Source organism: Rattus norvegicus, chromosome X (assembly GCF_036323735.1).
Source record: "Rattus norvegicus strain BN/NHsdMcwi chromosome X, GRCr8, whole genome shotgun sequence".
In the NCBI taxonomy this organism is placed as follows: Eukaryota; Metazoa; Chordata; class Mammalia; order Rodentia; family Muridae; genus Rattus; species Rattus norvegicus.
In genome coordinates this window covers 48670319-48683177 of record NC_086039.1, presented here as the reverse complement: position 1 = coordinate 48683177, position 12859 = coordinate 48670319, and the positions used below count along the sequence as shown (strand labels likewise).

At 41.0% G+C, this 12859-nt stretch overlaps 1 pseudogene; it reads right to left on the bottom strand.

The window, feature by feature from the left end:
- Positions 1 to 9198: 9198 nt before the first annotated feature.
- Sphk2-ps1 (sphingosine kinase 2, pseudogene 1) lies at positions 9199 to 11041 on the bottom strand (annotated as a pseudogene).
- Between the last annotated feature and the right edge of the window lie 1818 nt (positions 11042 to 12859).

The following is a 12859-nucleotide window of genomic DNA, read 5'->3' as shown; positions in this document are numbered from 1 at the left end:
TCAGAGCCTGTCCCACATGGGTATATAGCCAATATATACAGCCACCAAAACTAGATAATATCAATGAAGCTAATAAGTGCATGCTGACAGGTTCCTGATGTAGCTGCCTGCTGAGAGGGACAGCCAGAGCATGTCAAATGCAGAGGCAAATGCTAGCAGCAAACCATTGAACTAAGAATGGGCTCCCATTGGCGTAATTAGAGAAAGGATTGAAGGACCTGAAGGGGCTTATAACCCAGTAAGAACAACAATACCAACCGACCAGGGTCTAAACCAGTACCCCAAGACTTTCAATGGACAGACCCATGGCTCCATCTGCATATGTAGCAGAGGATGGCCTTGTTAGGTGCCAATGGAAGGAGAGCTCCTTGGTCGTAGCAAGGTTGGATACCCCAGTTTAGGTGAATGTTGTACGGGGAGGGAATGGGGGATGGTTTTTGAGGGCGAACGCCCTTATAGAAGAAGGGGAGGAGGGTACCATAGGGGGCTCAAGTCCATGAAACCAGGAAAGGGAATAACATATGAAATGTAAATTTAAAAAATCCAATAAAAAAGAAAAAATAATAATATGATACTTAGGTTTTGCATGAGTCTTTGAAATCATCTTTCCTGTTACATGTTTTAGGGAAATTTCTTTGTCTTATATTAAATAGCAGCAAACTAACTATATGAAACATCTTAATAATGATGATATTAATAAAACATATTCAAGGAAAACTAACAAACAGTAACAATAACAATGAAACAATGACTATGAAAGCATTTACAGCTATAGCAAAATTTTGATAAAAATTAAGGTAACAGGTGGGATTATTAATTATTGTAGATGAATTTCTTGTAAAAATCTGCAGGAGAATTAGAAAGAGAAGAGAGTACATCAGAGAACATTTATAGACAGTGATTCTGAAGAAAAGTTTGCATCAAAAGGCAATTCTGTCATCTTTTTCATAATATATCCAAAATGGAACACTGGTCATTAGCCTGATTGGTTTGAACCTGTTGCAAGCTTGTATGGTCTCTCCAAGGTAAAGGCAACTCCACCCAGCTAGCCTCCTTGTGTTTCCAATGTTCTCACATGTTCTTTCTCCTAAAAACATGATATGAAAAACATATAGACAAAACCCGCAAAAATATTTCAATAAAACTTATGTTGAAATATGTATTTCTGTTGCTCCCATCCATTCAAGTAAACTACTTTTATTCACCGAAAATGGCAAGTCCCTCGCAGGGATAGCAGGCCCCAAGTTATCTATGTGTTTTTTTTCTTTTTCTTTCTTGCCTAATTTGTGCATCACTCTTCTTCATTGGTCCTACAATTACATTATCAACATATCAAACATAGTTAAGAATTGAGTTCCATACACTAGATTTTAACCCCAAGAACGCTACGCTCTATCATCTAGATAGCTAAGTGTCTGAAAGTTTTCAAGTCTTTGCTTAATGATGTTAATTAAGTAGGTCTTAATTTATCACCCTAATTTAAGATAAATATCTTGAGAGACGAGATCTTGAGTTCAAACTCCATCTTAGAGAACTTGACCTAAGGTTAAGTACCTAGCACCAGTCTCCATGTTACTCCCCAACAAAACTTGCTTCTAGCACCAGTTTCCATGTTGCTGTCTTTCACAACACTGCCTCTGGCACTTCACTTCCTAACAACCACCAATGCAGAAATAAGCAGAAGTTAAGTTTGTAGTTTGGCTCCCAACACCAGCAAATTTTGTTAAAGGATAATAAAATTCCATAATGGCCCCCAACCCAATGTGCGCCCGGGAAGACCCCCCCCCTTTGCTGCTTGCTTACCATTTCCTATAAATGAGAGCTCTGGGATTCACCCTCTCACTTTGCTTCATCAGGGCACTGTGGTCCAAGCTCAAGCTTGTAATAAAGAGACCCTACTATGATTACATATGTTTAGGATCCTTGTTGGATTTGGGATGAACTGGCATGGAACCTAATATACATATATACAAAGACATGCCCCACAATCACATGCATACCTATGCATAATAGTTAAATTCCTTCAATTATATTCTAATATACAGTATTTATTACATACTAATATACAGTAATTTATTAACTTATTTGGCTTGTGTTACTTTTCTTCTAATCATATGTGGAAGTCACTGGCATTTGCACGTTTTATTCATTAATATGTTCTCAGAATCTTCAAGTGTCTTTGACACATACCAGTCCTTTAGCACAGATATGAATGAAAAAAATGATTTAGTGGAATATATGTGTAAAAGTATATTTATTTGCCTGAAGTAATTGTCTCTGAGGCTTACTACCTTAATCAGATAACCTAGTCCTAGTCCTGGAAGCTTCTTTCCTCTGTACAATCTTACCTAGGTCAAGAATGTTTTTAACCTCTGAAACTTAACTGCTGAATAATAAGCACATCATTTCTGTTATTTTTTCTGAGTTCTGGCTGGCTGGTTCAACTTTATTTTTGTACAGTCAAAAAATATATGTACAAGAATTGGGAATCCTGTGTTTTTATTCATTAATACTACCACAAATTAATATAAGTATAATTATCAATAATATATTACTATCAATAACAGACTTATTTTTCAAACTTCTGAAGTCTGGAAAAATCAAAACAGAGGAGCTGATCATGTTGATAAAATCAGAACCCTCATTAATTCAGAAATTGCCTCCTAACACCATATTCTAGGGGATATGAGTTCTATATATGAATTTTGGGTGAACACTTAGGACCCAGGAAAATAGAGCAGTACATAAATCACTTGCTTTGTAAACATTAAGACCTGAGTTTGAATCCCCAAAATGCAAGTTATTATGTGTGTGGTAGCATGTATCTATAATCTCATTATACCTAAGGTAATATGAAAACATAGACAGGATAATCACAAGAAGCTAATGATCCATCTTGCTTGACATTTGCAACACCAAACAAGAAAATCTTATCTCAAATAAGGTGGAAAGCCATAGCCTATACCTCAGGTTATCACTTGACCTTAGGTTATATGTCCACATGCACACATGGGCACACAAATACATGAGTATGTACTATACATGAATTTCAGAACCTCCACCAAAAAATATAGCACCTGACTTATTTTATACAAAGATTTTTCTTACTTCCCTTCTTTCCCTTCTTTCTGTATTACACCCATTCTGCCTTCCTTTGTCCCTTCTCCATTCTTTTTATTCAGTGCTATGGTTGGAATCCATGTCTTCAAAAACGTTCAGCCAATAGTCTATGACAGAATCCTCGTCCCAGACATAATATAATTTCTATAGTCTTTTTTTTTTGCACAATGGTTTTAAACATTATGAGAAATTTAAAAAATACATTCCTAATCTGTTACTTTCTATCAACTATTGATTGGCTCCAGAAAATAGGGATGTCTGGTTTATGTAAACTGGCTTGTATTTTAAGAAGAGGAAAGTGCATGTACAGGAGACAAACCTTGTGAATATTCACCATGATCAAACACTCGTTGATAGTTTCAGTAAAGATGTAGTCTGTGTCTTTTAAAAGAGTCTCATTATTTTTCTTAATTTAGAATGACATTTAAAAATTTGTCATAGTGAGGTTCAATTTAGTAAGGGAAATAATCCAGTTACTCTGGCAAACATATTGCTGACAGGCCTGTACTAATACTAAAAATAAAGATGATGTGAATTATTTTATACTGTCTGACTTGGTCTACTGCATCATTTTTGATAGTGTTACTCAAGGGTAACACATTCTATTAGAGTACCAAAAAAAGAAACAACCACCACAAACAAAAATATGGATCTATTGCATGAACAATGAAATAGGCAATGGATTGCCGGCTGGAAAAAAAAAATCTAGATTTTTTTATTTGCTTGTTAGTTTGTTTTTAATCCTCAAATTCTCTACAGTTGTAGATGGTAGTTCTGTATGTAAAAATCAGTAGCATTTTAAAATATAACAGTGACTACCAAAAAAATTGAAGAAATACCTTTAAAATAGCTAAAAGTGTAAATAACACCAAAATGAAGTACTCAATAATTAATTTTTCAAAGGAAATGAGTTATCTCCACAATGAAAATGATAAAATTGATTAAAGTAATTAAAAAAGATACTGTTAATTAAAAATTATTCTTTACCAAAGGATTGAAACACTTCATATTATTAAATTGTCCATATTATTTTAAGAAATCTAAAGACTGTGTTTCTAACAAAATTAAAGGGAAAGAAATCTTACAAATTCCTAAATGTAAACAAAGCAGTCATAAGAAAAAAGAACAGTCTTGAAATCCTCATTTTATTTCATTTCATGATCTCTCCAGAGGACTGGCATAGTGGATTAAGCACTTACTATACAATGTGAAGACTGGAGTTTGTGTCTCCAACAGACAATAAATCCAATCAAGCATTAAGATGCCACATCATTTGAGGACTCTGGAAGCAGAAACAGCGAAGGATTCTACAGGACAAGCTATCTATTCAAGCCATTACAATTGGAGAGCTCTAAGTAAAAAAGGTATTCTACATTAATAAATAAATTTCAGAGTGATTGAGGAACATATGCAACATAAATCTCAGGTTACCAAATGCAATGCACTAACATGTGTATATGTATATTCACACAGATATGTGTGAACATACATATGCATGTACACACACACACACACACACACACACACACACACACACACACACTGTCAAATATATTTCAGCAATGAAGGGGAAAGTTCCAAGATGGCTGGATATAAATTCTTTTTCTGCACTGGTGTGAAAAAAAGAGGAAGAAACACAAAGTTAAAAATATAATCTGAGACCCAAAAGGGCATGCATGGTATGTACTCAATAATGGATGTTAGCTAAAAATAAAGTACAGAATATCCAGGATGCAATCCATAGAACTTATGAAATTTATCAAACTGAATGGCCCAAGTGAGGATGCCTCAATCCTACTTGTATGGGAAAAGAAAGAAATCACAGGGATCAGATGGAGAGAGGGACCTGTGTGTAGGAGGAGACATTGAAGGGAAAAGGTGAACATCATCAGGAATTGTCGGAGCAAATCAAGAGTGAAGCCCTAATGGACAGCAGAAAAGAATGGAAATAGGCATCTTCTGGAGGAAGGAAGTAGGAACCCTATAGAACGTACAAGTTACGTGAGAGGTGGGAGATTTGAGAGATGCTCAGGACTCAGAGGGAGGGATTTTATATGAAATGCCTTATGGTGGGGAGAGGGAACTCCAGTAGAATGACAGGGAATCAAGTAGAGGGATGGGGTTGCCATTCCACAGTCAAGAACTCTGACCCAGTGTTGTCCCTATCTAAAAGAATTGCTCAAAATTCCTCTCCATGCTGATTCAATCTGACATCTCTAGGCTACTCCTGAATTTCTCTTCTTGGCATCATACTAACTTTGACAAAATGTTTTAATCTTCTGGCTCCTTCTCATTCTCTGATGTATTCTATCTTTACCTGTGGCTAGCTTTTTCTCTCTGCAACCTCTCTGTGTTCAACTTTCCTAGTAAAACTGCACTCTTCTTTTTCAACTTTCATGCTGTTCCCTTTTAAGAAGCCTTGCTTTTCTCCCTGTTCCAATGAGAGTTGGGCATATTTTATTGTGTCAATCAGAGAAAGATTTGACACACTGTCTGCCAGTCAATTTAACATCAGTGTCAAACAAGTGTTCTTCTTTCTACAAACTAATTTACCTTCATTGTTTGGGATTAAGGATGTGGACTAAGGGTGTGTCCATATTTCAGCCAGAGAGATTAAGGATGTCTGCTGTATCTGAAAAACACAAAAACTAGAAGTAGGTTTGTTTTTGTTTTTAAAACACAATCTTAGACTCTATACTACTTTTTTGTCTTTACATTTGTAAATTTAATATGCATTCTTAGTTAAGAGCCAATGAGACCTCTTTCTGAGGATGAAGAAATTAGTCTATAATAGCAAATGCAGTAAGATTTAAAAGAGAAATGCTTAAACTCCATGGAGTCTTATAATTGTCCCAGGCATGATGAACTGAATTTGTTCCTTGTGATCCACATGGTGGATGTAAAGAAATACTTTTGAAAAATTGTTCCATGTTCACATACCCTAAGTGGTAAAAATAACAACACACACACATACATCTGCACATAAGCACAGAAATGAAACGCCCACACACACTCACATACATACTAAAATGTGTACTAAAAATGCAAGTTAAAAAAAAAGTCTTGCAATTTACAGGAATTCAAAAGCAGTTGACTACTGCTTGAACATTTTTGAGAATGTAGAACATAGTAGGAGGACAAGGGTCCTGTAAGTGATATACCCCTAGTATCACTGTTAGAAATCCCACAAAACTAAGCTAAACAACCACAGCAATATAAGTAGAGGACGGCCTCTGCAATTGCCACTTCTGTCTTGGTGAGCTCCTATGAGCCCTTCCTGGTTTATTCTGTGGGCCCTATTCTCCTGATGTTCTTTGCCTTGGTGACTCTCCTTCTTTCCCCATTTCCACAGCTACAGGTCTCTGAATCTGCTTGCATCAGCTGCTGGATGAAGCTTCTTTGGTAACAATTGGGATAGGCACTGATTTATGGGCATAATACTTATGTCAGATGTTTTGATTTACCCTAGGTCTCTGGGTCATGCAGCTTCAGATTCCTGGCCATCCAGGTTGTGTAGGGCATGGGCTCCCTCATGCGGTGGAGTGGGCCTCAAGTTACATCAGTCCTTAATGGCCTCCCTCACAAGCTGAGTTACAATTTCCCTAGCACATCTTACAGGCAGGACAGGTTGTGATTCAAGGATTTTCTGACTGGGTTGGTGTACATGTCAGACCATTCCAGGTTACAAAAGATGGCTGGTTTGAGTTCCATACCCTGCAATACTAGGAGTTCTTGTTAGGGTCATGCTCATAGGTTCTAGGATGTTTCCACTGCACTTGGTTTCCACATTGCTTTCCAAATGCCTCCCAGGTCCATTAGTATCTCTACATATTCTCTTCTTTCATTCCTCCTCTGATACCTGACCGATTCTATTCCAATCACCAATGACCTACAATACACCTGCATAACCTATTTTATTTCCCCTTTGTAAGAAGATACATGGACCCCACTGAACTTTACATTTAATGTACAATTATAAATGGGTACATACCATATTAGTCTTTCTGAATCTGGATGACATCACTGAGGATGATACCTTTTCTAGTTTCATCCATTCACCTGAAAATTTCATGGTGTTACTTTTAACCACTGAGTAATATTCTGTTGTGTAAATGTACTACAATATCTCTATCCTTTCTTATGTTGAGGTACATCTAGATTGTGTCAAATTTCTGGCTATTATAAACTGAGCAGAAATGAATATGTTTGAGCAAGTGTTCTTTGAACTGGAAATTTTAAGTTTCTTTGGAGACCCAGTTGTATCATGTGATGTTTTTCTGGAAACTGTCTTATGAGAGGATATTTTTGTTGAAATGGATATGTGGGAAGATGTTTTGCTGAGAACAGGAACATGGTGTTTTCCTGAAAACAACCAGGGAAAGGGGCGTGTGGTATCTTGCTAGAGTGGATGCTTAAGAGAACACATGATGTTTGGGAAGGGTATAAATATAACTCAACAGACAGTTTGCAATGCTGTGTGGTATTGGTTCTCCTTATCATCTTTGGGCTTTATTGATGTTGGTCTTCACTGATGACACTCTATTGTATTGGTTTACCTTGCTATTCTTTCCTGCTCATTGATTGTCATGACTTAATAGAAAGAAATCCAGCAAAAAACTTCTGGTAGTGTTCCCACATCTTCTGACTTGGGCTGATTAGCAGAACCTTGTGTTTTCTTCTGGATCAACCTGCTATTGCTGATTTGTAAGTGGTATTTGTGAGTAGATCAAGTTATTACTGTGCTGCTGATTTGTGTGAACTGAATTGCTGATATCCTGATAATGCATATTGAATTTGTTCCAAAGAACTATTTCTAAACAGGTCCACATTCTCCCTTGTCCTCTTAACCCTTTATGGCTACTACCTCTGGTGAGTGGTGGATTAGGAGTAAGGTTAAGTCATTTAAGTACCCTTATTAAAAGTAGATTTTGAAAAATCTAAGCCTACAGTTCTGATTTTAGGATGGAGTGTCCTTTGGAAAATTGCCCAAGAATGATATAGTTGGGTGTTGAGCTACATCAATGACTAATTTTCTGAGAAACTGACATATTGATTTCTAAGGTGGTTTTACAAGTTTGAACACTCACCAGAAATGGAGGCTTATTTTCTTTGCTCCATGTCCTCACCATCATGAGCTATCACTTGTGCTATTGACCTTCGCCGTTCTGACAGGTGTAAGAAGGAATCTCAAAGTTTTATTTGCTTTACAGTGATGGCTAAGGATGTTGGATATTTATTTAGGTGTTTCCCTGCCATTAAGTTTCCTCTATTATGAATTCTCTGTTTAGATCTGTTAACTTTTAAATTGAATTATTTGGTCTGTTGATATCTAGTTAGGCCTTTATTGGATGTGAACCCGGTGAAAACATTTTACTATTCTGTAGGCTATGGATTTGTCCTCTTGATGGTGTCTTTTGACTTATAGAAGCTTTTCGATTTTAGGTGATTCCTTTTATTGCCAATTCTAGTACCTGTATTATCCGTTCTGTTTAGGAAGTTGTCTTTTCTGCCATTGTATTCAAGTCTATTTTCCACTTTTCCTTCTATGTTGTTTAGTGTATCAGGTTCTATGTTCAGGTCTTTGATACACTTTAATAATTTGAGTTGTGTGGAGGGTGATGAATATGGATCTATTTGCATTTTTTAGAGGAAAGCAACACCTTAATTGCATAGACCTTTTCAATTGCCTTTTAGACTAAGGACAGGGACATACAAGACACAGAACACCCCACACCTAACTGGCCAAGGGAACATCAGTGCAAATCTGGGGACCACCTGGGGGAACTTGCTCCTCAAGGGCTGATTGTCCACTCAAGTAGAGGCTTCGAAATAGGCAAGAAGAAACCCTGGCTGGACAGTAAGCTTAAGAAGCCTTGCTAGCTCATACATCCCAGGCCCCATCATTAGACATCAAGAAAGGCAGATCTCACCCTCAAGCCTCTAGGTCCTCAGGGAACTGAGGGTCTGGTCCACTCTCTACCCTTGCAGTTCTGAGTTCAGGCCCCACTTCTACTTATAAAAGCTAGACCTTAGCCTATGGGTCTCTGGTCCCACCAACTTGGCATGCTTTAGGCTCATTCAGGCTCGAGGTGTTTGATCTACAGGCCCAGTGAGCAGTGTGGTGAGACTTGGATGCACCTGTGCCTGTATTCTACTAATTCCCAAAATACAGTGAGCACTCCCTGAGGCGTGAGTGGTGCAAGGCGGAAGGCAAGTGCTGCAGCATAGCCCAGATGTGGGCAGCCCAGGCTGTAGTGGTTTCCATGTTCATGGCCAGCAAAATGCGTAGAAGTGCGGCCAGTGAGACCCAGCACAGTGTACCCAGCACAGGTGCACCATGCCATCCTCAAAACGGGCATGTGGGGCTGCCATCAGGTCTGCGCAGAGGTTGTTTGGCAAGATGGCCAACATGAGTACAAACTCCCCCTCTATTGTCACCCAGTCTTGGGGCAGTGGAGAGCCCAGGGGAGGGAGCAGGTGGTCTACTGCGCCCCAGGTAGAGGCTTCTTCAGCATTGTGGCAGCAGCTCTGAGGATGCTGGCATTTCTGGGGGCCCTTCAGCGATTGCTGAAAGCTGAGCTGTTTTGATAGCATTGGGGGATGAAGGCAGTAGAGGATCTGGGGACAGAGGTGCATCCCCAGCTCCTCACCCCACCCAGTCTCTAGTCAGCTCTGGACCACCACCATTGAGGGACAGGTAAGGCAGGGGCTGAGGGGAGACAGGGTAGGCCAGGGCAGGCTGGGCAAGGGGCAGGGGCAGGTCAGACACAGATCCATGAAGAGGTAAGTGGTTGGTGGCTGGGGCTGGGGCTGGGGCCGGGGCCAAGGCTAGTTCTGACTTGGCTTGTGGCACACCGAGGCCTGCGATGGGCAAGGCTAATTCTGTGGTAGGAGGGAGGTAGGAGAGACGTCCATGGTAGGTATACAATGAGGCCAGGCCTAGCACTGCACCCAGTGTGAATCAAGCGCTGCCCAGGGCTCTGAAGAGCTCACTGTGAATGTCCACTCTGACAAGAATCCCCAGGCAACTGACAGGAAGTAAAAACAGCGGGATACTGAGTCTAGCTTCACAGAGAGCAGGTCCAGAGGATGGCTACCATCGGGCAGAGAAGAAGCAAGCAGTTGAGCAACAGGTCAACACCAACATTCTGCTCAAACCCGCCATGGTGGTTAACTGCCCCAGCTAGTGCATTGCTCTAACCACAAGGGGAGGACACCAATGGGCATCCGCAAGGCATCTTCCCAATCTGGGCGATCAAGGAGCCCATTCAGCACCTCATAAAGCAGCCCATCTCTGGACACAGTGACAATGCCTTCCCACTCACTCAGGCTCAACCCCTGCAGCAGCTCACACGCATGGTTTTGTCCTTCTGTTTGTATGAGGTTGAAGGACAGCCCAGCTTCAGAGATCATGGGCACCACGTGGTCTATACAGCGCTGCCAGGCCAGGCCCCGCCCCCCAAAAGGATTGACCAATAGGAGCAGCCTGGGCTTCCGGGGCAGCAATTCAGGGGTGATTTCCTGGTCTCCAGACAGAGGCACGCCTCGGAGGAAACACATGAGAGCAGTTGCCCAACGCCGGGCCTCTGCAGGTTTCTCCACATAAGTGGCAGCGCTGTAGGCCCAGAAGGTATGAGTAGCTCTGTGCCAGCCCCCGCGCCAGCCACGTGAGTAGGTGTAGATGTAGAAGTAGGCTGCAGTGTCTTCCGGGCTACAGCTCTGTAGAGTGCCACAGCCTGAGACCTAGTCCAGAGGGACTAGACCATCTCACGGCCGGGCTTCTAGCTTTGGTCGCAGTTGCTGTATGTGTAGGGCTTGTGAGGGTGAGGGCAAGGCTTGGGCCATGGGCTGGGTAGGAAACAAACTCACCATGCAGGATTGGAGTGCTGGCAGCCACTGACAGTAGTGGTGGTGGGGCCATGATGACCTTGGTTCAGTCCCAAGCACTTCTAGACTCTTGGCTTGTGGTCAGCTACTGGTCCAGCCTCCAAGTTCAAAATTTTAAATGGCAGAGCCAGGCCAAGTGTTGAAAGACTTTGGTCCCTGCTACTTCCGAGTCTGAGGCAGGAAGACTGAGTCAAAGCCAGGCTAGGCAACTTTGTGAAACCTTGACTTAAAGGTGGCAGGGGGCGGGTAGAGCTGGCACCAAAACTAGCTTGCTATCTGGCTAGGTGCCAACTGCCCAGTTTTGTATCTTTGTCTCGCCTTCTGCCAGGAATTCCCTCACTATTTTTCCTTCTGCTCCTCAGGCCTCCACACATCCAACCACCATCATGGTCTCTATTTCATTCTCTCTGGAGCTTGCTATCTATGCGCTTTCTAGCCCGGGAGCTCTGAGTGCCTTCTCTGCACATCAATCTGTACATCGAAAATGTTGGGCGAGTTCAACCAGTCTGGTTTGGGGGTAGGGGGGAGCCGTCTCTAATGAAGAAAACTAAGGAGAGATCATAGAAGAGATCATTTAGGGGCTGGGGAAAAAGCTGAACGCAAAATATTGAAAAAAATAAGATACTATGGGTTGAATCGCAGCAAGAAAGTCTCAGGTAAGAGATCTAGTAGGACTACCTGAATTTCAGTTCCTTCTAGTAAACTGAGCAAAAGGAAAAGGCAGCCATGAATTTAAGGAAATGCCGGAAGTGTATTTGCATTTTTTTTTTTTTTACATTCAGATATCTAGTTGGGCCAGTACATCTTCGTTTTTTTTTTTTTCTCCATTTTTATTAAATTTGGAATTTCTTGTTTACATTTCAATTGTTATTCCCTTTCCTGGTTTCCAGGCCAACATCCCCTTAACCCCTCCCCCTCCCCTTCTATATGGGTGTTCCCCTCCCCATCCTCCCCACATTACTGCCCTCCCCCCAGCAATCCCATTCACTGGGGGTTCAGTCTGGGCAGGACCAAGGTCTTCCCCTTCCACTGGTGCTCTTACTAGGCTATTCATTGCTACATATGGAGTTGGAGCCCAGGGTCAGTCCATATATAGTTTTTGGGTAGTGGCTTAGTCCCTGGAAGCTCTGGTTGGTTGACATTTTTGTTCATATGGGGTCTCAAGTCCCTTCAGGCTCTTTCAATCCTTTCTCTGATTCCTTCAAAGGAGGTCCCATTCTCATTTCAGTGGTTTGCTGCTGGCATTTGCCTATATATTTGTCATACTCTGGCTGTGTCTCTCAGGAGAGATCTACATTTTGTTCCTGTCAGCCTGCACTTCTTTGCTTCATCCAACTTATCTAGCTTGGTGGCTGTATATGTATGGGCCACATGTGGGACAGGCTCTGAATGGGTGTTCCTTCAACCTCTGTTCTAAACTTTGCCACCCTATTCCCTCCGAAGAATATTCTTGTTCCCCTTTTAAAGAAGCAGTGAAGCATTAACATTTTGGTCATCCTTCTTGAATTTCATGTGCTCTGTGCATCTAGGGTAATTCAAGGATTTGGGTTAATATCCACTTGTCAATGATAGCAAACGATGTGTGTTTTTCCGTGATTGGATTACCTCACTCAGGATGATATTTTCCAGTTCCATCCATTTGCCTATGAATTTCATAAAGTCATTGTTTTTGATAACTGAGTAGTATTCCACTGTGTAGATGTACCACATTTCTGTATCCATAACTATGATGAAGGGCATCTGGGTTCTTTCCAGCTTCTGGCTATTATAAATAAGGCTGCTATGAATATAGTTGAGCATGTGTCTTTGCTGTATGTTGGAGCATCATTTGGTTATATGCCCAAGAGAGGTA